We start from the raw sequence: 12,387 nt of genomic DNA, 5'->3' as shown, positions 1-12,387 counted from the left end.
GGCGGCCATCTCGGATTTAAAAATGATCCCAAAATTGTTTTCTGCACTCTCGAGAACCTCGGATACGATACCCATAATGTAGTTATCACACTTTTGAGCGGCGGCCATCTTGGATTTGAAAAATGATCACAAAATCGTTCTCTGCACCCTCTAGAATCTCGGGTACGATATCCAAATTGCTGAAATGATAATTTTGTGCGGCGGCCATCTTGGATTTGAAAAAGGATCACAAAATCGTTCTCAGCAACCTCGAGAACCTGGGATACGATACCCATAATGTAGTTATCATACTTTTGAGTGGCGGCCATCTTGGATTTGAAAACTGTCCACAAAATCTTTCTCTGCACCCTCGAGAAGCTCGGGTACGATATCCATATTGCTGAAATCATAATTTTGTGCGGCGGCCATCTTGGATTTGAATAATGATCACAAAATCGTTTTCAGCACCCTCGAGAACCTCTGATACGATACCCATAATCTAGTTGTCATACTTTTGAGCGGCGGCCATTTCGGATTTAAAAATGATCCCAAAATTGTATTCTTCACCCTCGAGAACCTCGGAAACGATATCCATATTGCTGAATATATATTTTTGTGCGGCGGCCATCTTGGATTTGAAAATTTATCACAAAATTGTTCTCAGCACCCTCGAGAACCTGGGTTACGATACCCATAATGTAGTTATCATACTTTTGAGCGGCGGCCATCTTGGATTGGAAAAATGATCACAAAATCGTTCTCAGCACCCTCGAGAACCTGGGATACGATACCCATAATGTAGTTATCATACTTTTGATCGGCGGCCATCTTGTATTTGAAAACTGTCCACAAAATCGTTCTCTGCACCCTCGAGAATCTCGGGTACGATATCCAAATTGCTGAAATGATAATTTTGTGCAGCGGCCATATTGGATTTGAAAAATGGTCACCAAATCGTTCTCTGCACCCTCGAGAACCTCGGGTACGATATCCATATTGCTGAAATCATAATTTTGTGCGGCGGCCATCTTGGATTTGAAAAATAATCACAAAATCGTTCTCAGCACCCTCGAGAACCTCTGATACAATATCCAAATTGCTGAAATGATAATTTTGTGCGGCGGCCATCTTGGATTTGAAAACTGTACACAAAACCGTTCTCTGCACCCTCGAGAATCTCGGGTACGATATCCAAATTGTTGAAATGATAATTTTGTGCGGCGGCCATCTTGGATTTGAAAAATGATTACCAAATCGTTCTCTGCACCCTCGAGAACCTCGGGTACGATATCCATATTGCTGAAAACATAATTTTGTGCGGCGGCCATCTTGGATTTGAAAAATGATCACAAAAACGTTCTCAGCACCCTCCAGAACCTAGGAAACGATACCCATAATCGAGTTATCATACTTTTGAGCGGCGGCCATCTCGGATTTAAAAATGATCCCAAAATTGTTTTCTGCACAATCGAGAACCTCGGATACTATACCCATAATGTAGTTATCATACTTTTGAGCGGCGGCCATCTTGGATTTGAAAAATGATCAAAAAATCGTTCTCTGCACCCTCGAGAACCTCGGGTACGATATCCATATTGCTGAAATCATAATTTTGGGCGGCGGCCATCTTGGATTTGAAAATGATCACAAAATTGTTCTCAGCTTCCTCGAGATCCTGGGATACGATATCCATATTGCTGAAATTATAGTTTTGTGCGGCGGCCATCTTGTATTTGAAAAATGATCACCAAATCGTTCTCTGCACCCTCGAGAACCTCGGGTACGATATCCATATTGCTGAAATCAAAATTTTGTGCGGCGGCCATCTTGGATTATAAAAATGATCACAAAATCGTTCTCAGCACCCTCGAGAACCTGGGATACGATTCCCATAATCTAGTTATCATACTTTTGAGCGGCGGCCATCTCGGATTTAAAAATGATCCCAAAATTGTTTTCTGCACAATCGAGAACCTCGGATACTATACCCATAATGTAGTTATCATACTTTTGAGCGGTGGCTATCTTGGATTTGAAAAATGATCAAAAAATCGTTCTCTGCACCCTCGAGAACCTGGGATACGATTCCCATAATCTAGTTATCATACTTTTGAGCGGCGGCCATCTCGGATTTAAAAATGATCCCAAAATTGTTTACTGCACCCTCGAGAACCTATGACACGATATCCATATTGCTGAAAACATAATTTTGTGCGGCAGCCATCTTGGATTTGAAAAATGATCAAAAAATCGTTCTCAGCACCCTCGAGAATGTCTGATACGATATCCATAATGTAGTTATCATTCTTTTGAGCGGCGGCCATCTTGGATTTGAAAACTGATCTCAGAATCCTTCTCTGCACCCTCGAGAATACGATACCCATTATCTAGTCATCATACTTTTGAGCGGCGGCCATCTCGGATTTAAAAATGATCCCAAAATTGTTTTCTTCACCCTCGAGAACCTGGGTTACGATACCCATAATATAGTTATCATACTTTTGAGCGGCGGCCATCTTGGATTGGAAAAATGATCACAAAATCGTTCTCAGCACCCTCGAGAACCTGGGTTACGATACCCATAATGTAGTTATCATACTTTTGAGCGGCGGCCATCTTGGATTGGAAAAATGATCACAAAATCGTTCTCAGCACCCTCGAGAACCTGGGATACGATACCCATAATGTAGTTATCATACTTTTGAGCGGCGGCCATCTTGGATTGGAAAAATGATCACAAAATCGTTCTCAGCACCCTCGAGAATCTCGGGTACGATATCCAAATTGCTGAAATGATAATTTTGTGCGGCAGCCGTTTTGGATTTGAAAAATGATCACAGAATCTTTCTCTGCACCCTCGAGAACCGAGGATACGATACCCATTATCTAGTTATCATACTTTTGAGCGGCGGCCATCTCGGATTTAAAAATGATCCCAAAATTGTTTTCTGCACTCTCGAGAACCTCGGATACGATACCAAAAATGTAGTTATCACACTTTTGAGCGGCGGCCATCTTAGATTTGAAAAATGATCACAAAATCGTTCTCTGCACCCTCTAGAATCTCGGGTACGATATCCAAATTGCTGAAATGATAATTTTGGGCGGCGGCCATCTTGGATTAGAAAAAGGATCACAAAATCGTTCTCAGCAACCTCGAGAACCTGGGATACGATACCCATAATGTAGTTATCATACTTTTGAGTGGCGGCCATCTTGGATTTGAAAACTGTCCACAAAATCTTTCTCTGCACCCTCGAGAAGCTCGGGTACGATATCCATATTGCTGAAATCATAATTTTGTGCGGCGGCCATCTTGGATTTGAATAATGATCACAAAATCGTTTTCAGCACCCTCGAGAACCTCTGATACGATACCCATAATCTAGTTATCATACTTTTGAGCGGCGGCCATTTCGGATTTAAAAATGATCCCAAAATTGTATTCTTCACCCTCGAGAACCTCGGAAACGATATCCATATTGCTGAATATATATTTTTGTGCGGCGGCCATCTTGGATTTGAAAATTGATCACAAAATTGTTCTCTGCACCCTCGAGAACCTGGGTTACGATACCCATAATGTAGTTATCATACTTTTGAGCGGCGGCCATCTTGGATTGGAAAAATGATCACAAAATCGTTCTCAGCACCCTCGAGAACCTGGGATACGATACCCATAATGTAGTTATCATACTTTTGATCGGCGGCCATCTTGTATTTGAAAACTGTCCACAAAATCGTTCTCTGCACCCTCGAGAATCTCGGGTACGATATCCAAATTGCTGAAATGATAATTTTGTGCAGCGGCCATATTGGATTTGAAAAATGATCACCAAATCGTTCTCTGCACCCTCGAGAACCTTGGGTACGATATCCATATTGCTGAAATCATAATTTTGTGCGGCGGCCATCTTGGATTTGAAAAATAATCACAAAATCGTTCTCAGCACCCTCGAGAACCTCTGATACAGTATCCAAATTGCTGAAATGATAATTTTGTGCGGCGGCCATCTTGGATTTGAAAACTGTACACAAAACCGTTCTCTGCACCCTCGAGAATCTCGGGTACGATATCCAAATTGCTGAAATGATAATTTTGTGCGGCGGCCATCTTGTATTTGAAAAATGATCACAAAAACGTTCTCAGCACCCTCCAGAACCTAGGAAACGATACCCATAATCGAGTTATCATACTTTTGAGCGGCGGCCATCTCGGATTTAAAAATGATCCCAAAATTGTTTTCTGCACAATCGAGAACCTCGGATACTATACCCATAATGTAGTTATCATACTTTTGAGCGGCGGCCATCTTGGATTTGAAAAATGATCAAAAAATCGTTCTCTGCACCCTCGAGAACCTCGGGTACGATATCCATATTGCTGAAATCATAATTTTGGGCGGCGGCCATCTTGGATTAGAAAATGATCACAAAATTGTTCTCAGCTTCCTCGAGAACCTGGGATACGATATCCATATTGCTGAAATTATAGTTTTGTGCGGCGGCCATCTTGTATTTGAAAAATGATCACCAAATCGTTCTCTGCACCCTCGAGAACCTCGGGTACGATATCCATATTGCTGAAATCAAAATTTTGTGCGGCGGCCATCTTGGATTATAAAAATGATCACAAAATCGTTCTCAGCACCCTCGAGAACCTGGGATACGATTCCCATAATCTAGTTATCATACTTTTGAGCGGCGGCCATCTCGGATTTAAAAATGATCCCAAAATTGTTTTCTGCACCCTCGAGAACCTTTGACACGATATCCATATTGCTGAAAACATAATTTTGTGCGGCAGCCATCTTGGATTTGAAAAATGATCACAAAATCGTTCTCAGCACCCTCGAGAATGTCTGATTCGATATCCATAATGAAGTTATCATACTTTTGAGCGGCGGCCATCTTGGATTTGAAAACTGATCACAGAATCCTTCTCTGCACCCTCGAGAACCTAGGATACGATACCCATTATCTAGTCATCATACTTTTGAGCGGCGGCCATCTCGGATTTAAAAATGATCCCAAAATTGTTTTCTTCACCCTCGAGAACCTGGGTTACGATATCCATAATGTAGTTATCATACTTTTGAGCGGCGGCCATCTTGGATTGGAAAAATGATCACAAAATCGTTCTCAGCACCCTCGAGAATCTCGGGTACGATATCCAAATTGCTGAAATGATAATTTTGTGCGGCAGCCTTCTTGGATTTGAAAAATGATCACAGAATCTTTCTCTGCACCCTCGAGAACCGAGGATACGATACCCATTATCTAGTTATCATACTTTTGAGCGGCGGCCATCTCGGATTTAAAAATGATCCCAAAATTGTTTTCTGCACTCTCGAGAACCTCGGATACGATACCCATAATGTAGTTATCACACTTTTGAGCGGCGGCCATCTTGGATTTGAAAAATGATCACAAAATCGTTCTCTGCACCCTCTAGAATCTCGGGTACGATATCCAAATTGCTGAAATGATAATTTTGTGCGGCGGCCATCTTGGATTAGAAAAAGGATCACAAAATCGTTCTCAGCAACCTCGAGAACCTGGGATACGATACCCATAATGTAGTTATCATACTTTTGAGTGGCGGCCATCTTGGATTTGAAAACTGTCCACAAAATCTTTCTCTGCACCCTCGAGAAGCTCGGGTACGATATCCATATTGCTGAAATCATAATTTTGTGCGGCGGCCATCTTGGATTTGAATAATGATCACAAAATCGTTTTCAGCACCCTCGAGAACCTCTGATACGATACCCATAATCTAGTTGTCATACTTTTGAGCGGCGGCCATTTCGGATTTAAAAATGATCCCAAAATTGTATTCTTCACCCTCGAGAACCTCGGAAATGATATCCATATTGCTGAATATATATTTTTGTGCGGCGGCCATCTTGGATTTGAAAAATTATCACAAAATTGTTCTCAGCACCCTCGAGAACCTGGGTTACGATACCCATAATGTAGTTATCATACTTTTGAGCGGCGGCCATCTTGGATTGGAAAAATGATCACAAAATCGTTCTCAGCACCCTCGAGAACCTGGGATACGATACCCATAATGTAGTTATCATACTTTTGATCGGCGGCCATCTTGGATTTGAAAACTGTCCACAAAATCGTTCTCTGCACCCTCGAGAATCTCGGGTACGATATCCAAATTGCTGAAATGATAATTTTGTGCAGCGGCCATATTGGATTTGAAAAATGGTCACCAAATCGTTCTCTGCACCCTCGAGAACCTCGGGTACGATATCCATATTGCTGAAATCATAATTTTGTGCGGCGGCCATCTTGGATTTGAAAAATAATCACAAAATCGTTCTCAGCACCCTCGAGAACCTCTGATACAATATCCAAATTGCTGAAATGATAATTTTGTGCGGCGGCCATCTTGGATTTGAAAACTGTACACAAAACCGTTCTCTGCACCCTCGAGAATCTCGGGTACGATATCCAAATTGCTGAAATGATAATTTTGTGCGGCGGCCATCTTGGATTTGAAAAATGATTACCAAATCGTTCTCTGCACCCTCGAGAACCTCGGGTACGATATCCATATTGCTGAAAACATAATTTTGTGCGGCGGCCATCTTGGATTTGAAAAATGATCACAAAAACGTTCTCAGCACCCTCCAGAACCTAGGAAACGATACCCATAATCGAGTTATCATACTTTTGAGCGGCAGCCATCTCGGATTTAAAAATGATCCCAAAATTGTTTTCTGCACAATCGAGAACCTCGGATACTATACCCATAATGTAGTTATCATACTTTTGAGCGGCGGCCATCTTGGATTTGAAAAATGATCACAAAATCGTTCTCTGCACCCTCGAGAACCTCGGGTACGATATCCATATTGCTGAAATCATAATTTTGGGCGGCGGCCATCTTGGATTTGAAAATGATCACAAAATTGTTCTCAGCTTCCTCGAGAACCTGGGATACGATATCCATATTGCTGAAATTATAGTTTTGTGCGGCGGCCATCTTGTATTTGAAAAATGATCACCAAATCGTTCTCTGCACCCTCGAGAACCTCGGGTACGATATCCATATTGCTGAAATCAAAATTTTGTGCGGCGGCCATCTTGGATTATAAAAATGATCACAAAATCGTTCTCAGCACCCTCGAGAACCTGGGATACGATTCCCATAATCTAGTTATCATACTTTTGAGCGGCGGCCATCTCGGATTTAAAAATGATCCCAAAATTGTTTTCTGCACAATCGAGAACCTCGGATACTATACCCATAATGTAGTTATCATACTTTTGAGCGGCGGCCATCTTGGATTTGAAAAATGATCAAAAAATCGTTCTCTGCACCCTCGAGAACCTGGGATACGATTCCCATAATCTAGTTATCATTCTTTTGAGCGGCGGCCATCTCGGATTTAAAAATGATCCCAAAATTGTTTTCTGCACAATCGAGAACCTCGGATACTATACCCATAATGTAGTTATCATACTTTTGAGCGGCGGCCATCTTGGATTTGAAAAATGATCAAAAAATCGTTCTCTGCACCCTCGAGAACCTCGGGTACGATATCCATATTGCTGAAATCATAATTTTGGGCGGCGGCCATCTTGGATTTGAAAATGATCACAAAATTGTTCTCAGCTTCCTCGAGAACCTGGGATACGATATCCATATTGCTGAAATTATAGTTTTGTGCGGCGGCCATCTTGTATTTGAAAAATGATCACCAAATCGTTCTCTGCACCCTCGAGAACCTCGGGTACGATATCCATATTGCTGAAATCAAAATTTTGTGCGGCGGCCATCTTGGATTATAAAAATGATCAGAAAATCGTTCTCAGCACCCTCGAGAACCTGGGATACGATTCCCATAATCTAGTTATCATTCTTTTGAGCGGCGGCCATCTCGGATTTAAAAATGATCCCAAAATTGTTTTCTGCACCCTCGAGAACCTATGACACGATATCCATATTGCTGAAAACATAATTTTGTGCGGCAGCTATCTTGGATTTGAAAAATGATCACAAAATCGTTCTCAGCACCCTCGAGAATGTCTGATACGATATCCATAATGTAGTTATCATACTTTTGAGCGGCGGCCATCTTGGATTTGAAAACTGATCTCAGAATCCTTCTCTGCACCCTCGAGAACCGAGGATACGATACCCATTATCTAGTCATCATACTTATGAGCGGCGGCCATCTCGGATTTAAAAATGATCCCAAAATTGTTTTCTTCACCCTCGAGAACCTAGGTTACGATACGCATAATGTAGTTATCATACTTTTGAGCGGCGGCCATCTTGGATTGGAAAAATGATCACAAAATCGTTCTCAGCACCCTCGAGAACCTGGGATACGATACCCATAATGTAGTTATCATACTTTTGAGCGGCGGCCATCTTGGATTGGAAAAATGATCACAAAATCGTTCTCAGCACCCTCGAAAATCTCGGGTACGATATCCAAATTGCTGAAATGATAATTTTGTGCGGCAGCCATCTTGGATTTGAAAAATGATCACAGAATCTTTCTCTGCACCCTCGAGAACCGAGGATACGATACCCATTATCTAGTTATCATACTTTTGAGCGGCGGCCATCTCGGATTTAAAAATGATCCCAAAATTGTTTTCTGCACCCTCGAGAACCTCGGATACGATACCCATAATGTAGTTATCATACTTTTGAGCGGCGGCCATCTTGGATTTGAAAACTGATCTCAGAATCCTTCTCTGCACCCTGGAGAACCGAGGATACGATACCCATTATCTAGTCATCATACTTTTGAGCGGCGGCCATCTCGGATTTAAAAATGATCCCAAAATTGTTTTCTTCACCCTCGAGAACCTGGGTTACGATACCCATAATGTAGTTATCATACTTTTGAGCGGCGGCCATCTTGGATTGGAAAAATGATCACAAAATCGTTCTCAGCACCCTCGAGAACCTGGGTTACGATACCCATAATGTAGTTATCATACTTTTGAGCGGCGGCCATCTTGGATTGGAAAAATGATCACAAAATCGTTCTCAGCACCCTCGAGAATGTCTGATACGATATCCATAATGTAGTTATCATACTTTTGAGCGGCGGCCATCTTGGATTGGAAAAATGATCACAAAATCGTTCTCAGCACCCTCGAGAATCTCGGGTACGATATCCAAATTGCTGAAATGATAATTTTGTGCGGCAGCCGTTTTGGATTTGAAAAATGATCACAGAATCTTTCTCTGCACCCTCGAGAACCGAGGATACGATACCCATTATCTAGTTATCATACTTTTGAGCGGCGGCCATCTCGGATTTAAAAATGATCCCAAAATTGTTTTCTGCACTCTCGAGAACCTCGGATACGATACCAATAATGTAGTTATCACACTTTTGAGCGGCGGCCATCTTGGATTTGAAAAATGATCACAAAATCGTTCTCTGCACCCTCTAGAATCTCGGGTACGATATCCAAATTGCTGAAATGATAATTTTGTGCGGCGGCCATCTTGGATTAGAAAAAGGATCACAAAATCGTTCTCAGCAACCTCGAGAACCTGGGATACGATACCCATAATGTAGTTATCATACTTTTGAGCGGCGGCCATTTCGGATTTAAAAATGATCCCAAAATTGTATTCTTCACCCTCGAGAACCTCGGAAACGATATCCATATTGCTGAATATATATTTTTGTGCGGCGGCCATCTTGGATTTGAAAATTTATCACAAAATTGTTCTCAGCACCCTCGAGAACCTGGGTTACGATACCCATAATGTAGTTATCATACTTTTGAGCGGCGGCCATCTTGGATTGGAAAAATGATCACAAAATCGTTCTCAGCACCCTCGAGAACCTGGGATACGATACCCATAATGTAGTTATCATACTTTTGATCGGCGGCCATCTTGTATTTGAAAACTGTCCACAAAATCGTTCTCTGCACCCTCGAGAATCTCGGGTACGATATCCAAATTGCTGAAATGATAATTTTGTGCAGCGGCCATATTGGATTTGAAAAATGGTCACCAAATCGTTCTCTGCACCCTCGAGAACCTTGGGTACGATATCCATATTGCTGAAATCATAATTTTGTGCGGCGGCCATCTTGGATTTGAAAACTGTACACAAAACCGTTCTCTGCACCCTCGAGAATCTCGGGTACGATATTTAAATTGCTGAAATGATAATTTTGTGCGGCGGCCATCTTGGATTTGAAAAATGATTACCAAATCGTTCTCTGCACCCTCGAGAACCTCGGGTACGATATCCATATTGCTGAAAACATAATTTTGTGCGGCGGCCATCTTGGATTTGAAAAATGATCACAAAAACGTTCTCAGCACCCTCCAGAACCTAGGAAACGATACCCATAATCGAGTTATCATACTTTTGAGCGGCGGCCATTTCGGATTTAAAAATGATCCCAAAATTGTTTTCTGCACAATCGAGAACCTCGGATACAATACCCATAATGTAGTTATCATACTTTTAAGCGGCGGCCATCTTGGATTTGAAAAATGATCAAAAAATCGTTCTCTGCACCCTCGAGAACCTCGGGTACGATATCCATATTGCTGAAATCATAATTTTGGGCGGCGGCCATCTTGGATTTGAAAATGATCACAAAATTGTTCTCAACTTCCTCGAGAACCTGGGATACGATATCCATATTGCTGAAATTATAGTTTTGTGCGGCGGCCATCTTGTATTTGAAAAATGATCACCAAATCGTTCTCTGCACCCTCGAGAACCTCGGGTACGATATCCATATTGCTGAAATCAAAATTTTGTGCGGCGGCCATCTTGGATTATAAAAATGATCAGAAAATCGTTCTCAGCACCCTCGAGAACCTGGGATACGATTCCCATAATCTAGTTATCATTCTTTTGAGCGGCGGCCATCTCGGATTTAAAAATGATCCCAAAATTGTTTTCTGCACAATCGAGAACCTCGGATACTATACCCATAATGTAGTTATCATACTTTTGAGCGGTGGCTATCTTGGATTTGAAAAATGATCAAAAAATCGTTCTCTGCACCCTCGAGAACCTGGGATACGATTCCCATAATCTAGTTATCATACTTTTGAGCGGCGGCCATCTCGGATTTAAAAATGATCCCAAAATTGTTTTCTGCACAATCGAGAACCTCGGATACTATACCCATAATGTAGTTATCATACTTTTGAGCGGCGGCCATCTTGGATTTGAAAAATGATCAAAAAATCGTTCTCTGCACCCTCGAGAACCTCGGGTACGATATCCATATTGCTGAAATCATAATTTTGGGCGGCGGCCATCTTGGATTTGAAAATGATCACAAAATTGTTCTCAGCTTCCTCGAGAACCTGGGATACGATATCCATATTGCTGAAATTATAGTTTTGTGCGGCGGCCATCTTGTATTTGAAAAATGATCACCAAATCGTTCTCTGCACCCTCGAGAACCTCGGGTACGATATCCATATTGCTGAAATCAAAATTTTGTGCGGCGGCCATCTTGGATTATAAAAATGATCAGAAAATCGTTCTCAGCACCCTCGAGAACCTGGGATACGATTCCCATAATCTAGTTATCATTCTTTTGAGCGGCGGCCATCTCGGATTTAAAAATGATCCCAAAATTGTTTTCTGCACCCTCGAGAACCTATGACACGATATCCATATTGCTGAAAACATAATTTTGTGCGGCAGCTATCTTGGATTTGAAAAATGATCACAAAATCGTTCTCAGCACCCTCGAGAATGTCTTATACGATATCCATAATGTAGTTATCATACTTTTGAGCGGCGGCCATCTTGGATTTGAAAACTGATCTCAGAATCCTTCTCTGCACCCTCGAGAACCGAGGATACGATACCCATTATCTAGTCATCATACTTATGAGCGGCGGCCATCTCGGATTTAAAAATGATCCCAAAATTGTTTTCTTCACCCTCGAGAACCTAGGTTACGATACGCATAATGTAGTTATCATACTTTTGAGCGGCGGCCATCTTGGATTGGAAAAATGATCACAAAATCGTTCTCAGCACCCTCGAGAACCTGGGATACGATACCCATAATGTAGTTATCATACTTTTGAGCGGCGGCCATCTTGGATTGGAAAAATGATCACAAAATCGTTCTCAGCACCCTCGAAAATCTCGGGTACGATATCCAAATTGCTGAAATGATAATTTTGTGCGGCGGCCATCTTGGATTTGAAAAATGATCACAGAATCTTTCTCTGCACCCTCGAGAACCGAGGATACGATACCCATTATCTAGTTATCATACTTTTGAGCGGCGGCCATCTCGGATTTAAAAATGATCCCAAAATTGTTTTCTGCACTCTCGAGAACCTCGGATACGATACCCATAATGTAGTTATCATACTTTTGAGCGGCGGCCATCTTGGATTTGAAAACTGAT

Source organism: Leptidea sinapis, chromosome 16 (assembly GCF_905404315.1).
Source record: "Leptidea sinapis chromosome 16, ilLepSina1.1, whole genome shotgun sequence".
In the NCBI taxonomy this organism is placed as follows: domain Eukaryota; kingdom Metazoa; phylum Arthropoda; class Insecta; order Lepidoptera; family Pieridae; genus Leptidea; species Leptidea sinapis.
The sequence above is the reverse complement of the archived record's forward strand: the minus strand, read 5'-3'. Positions refer to the sequence as shown.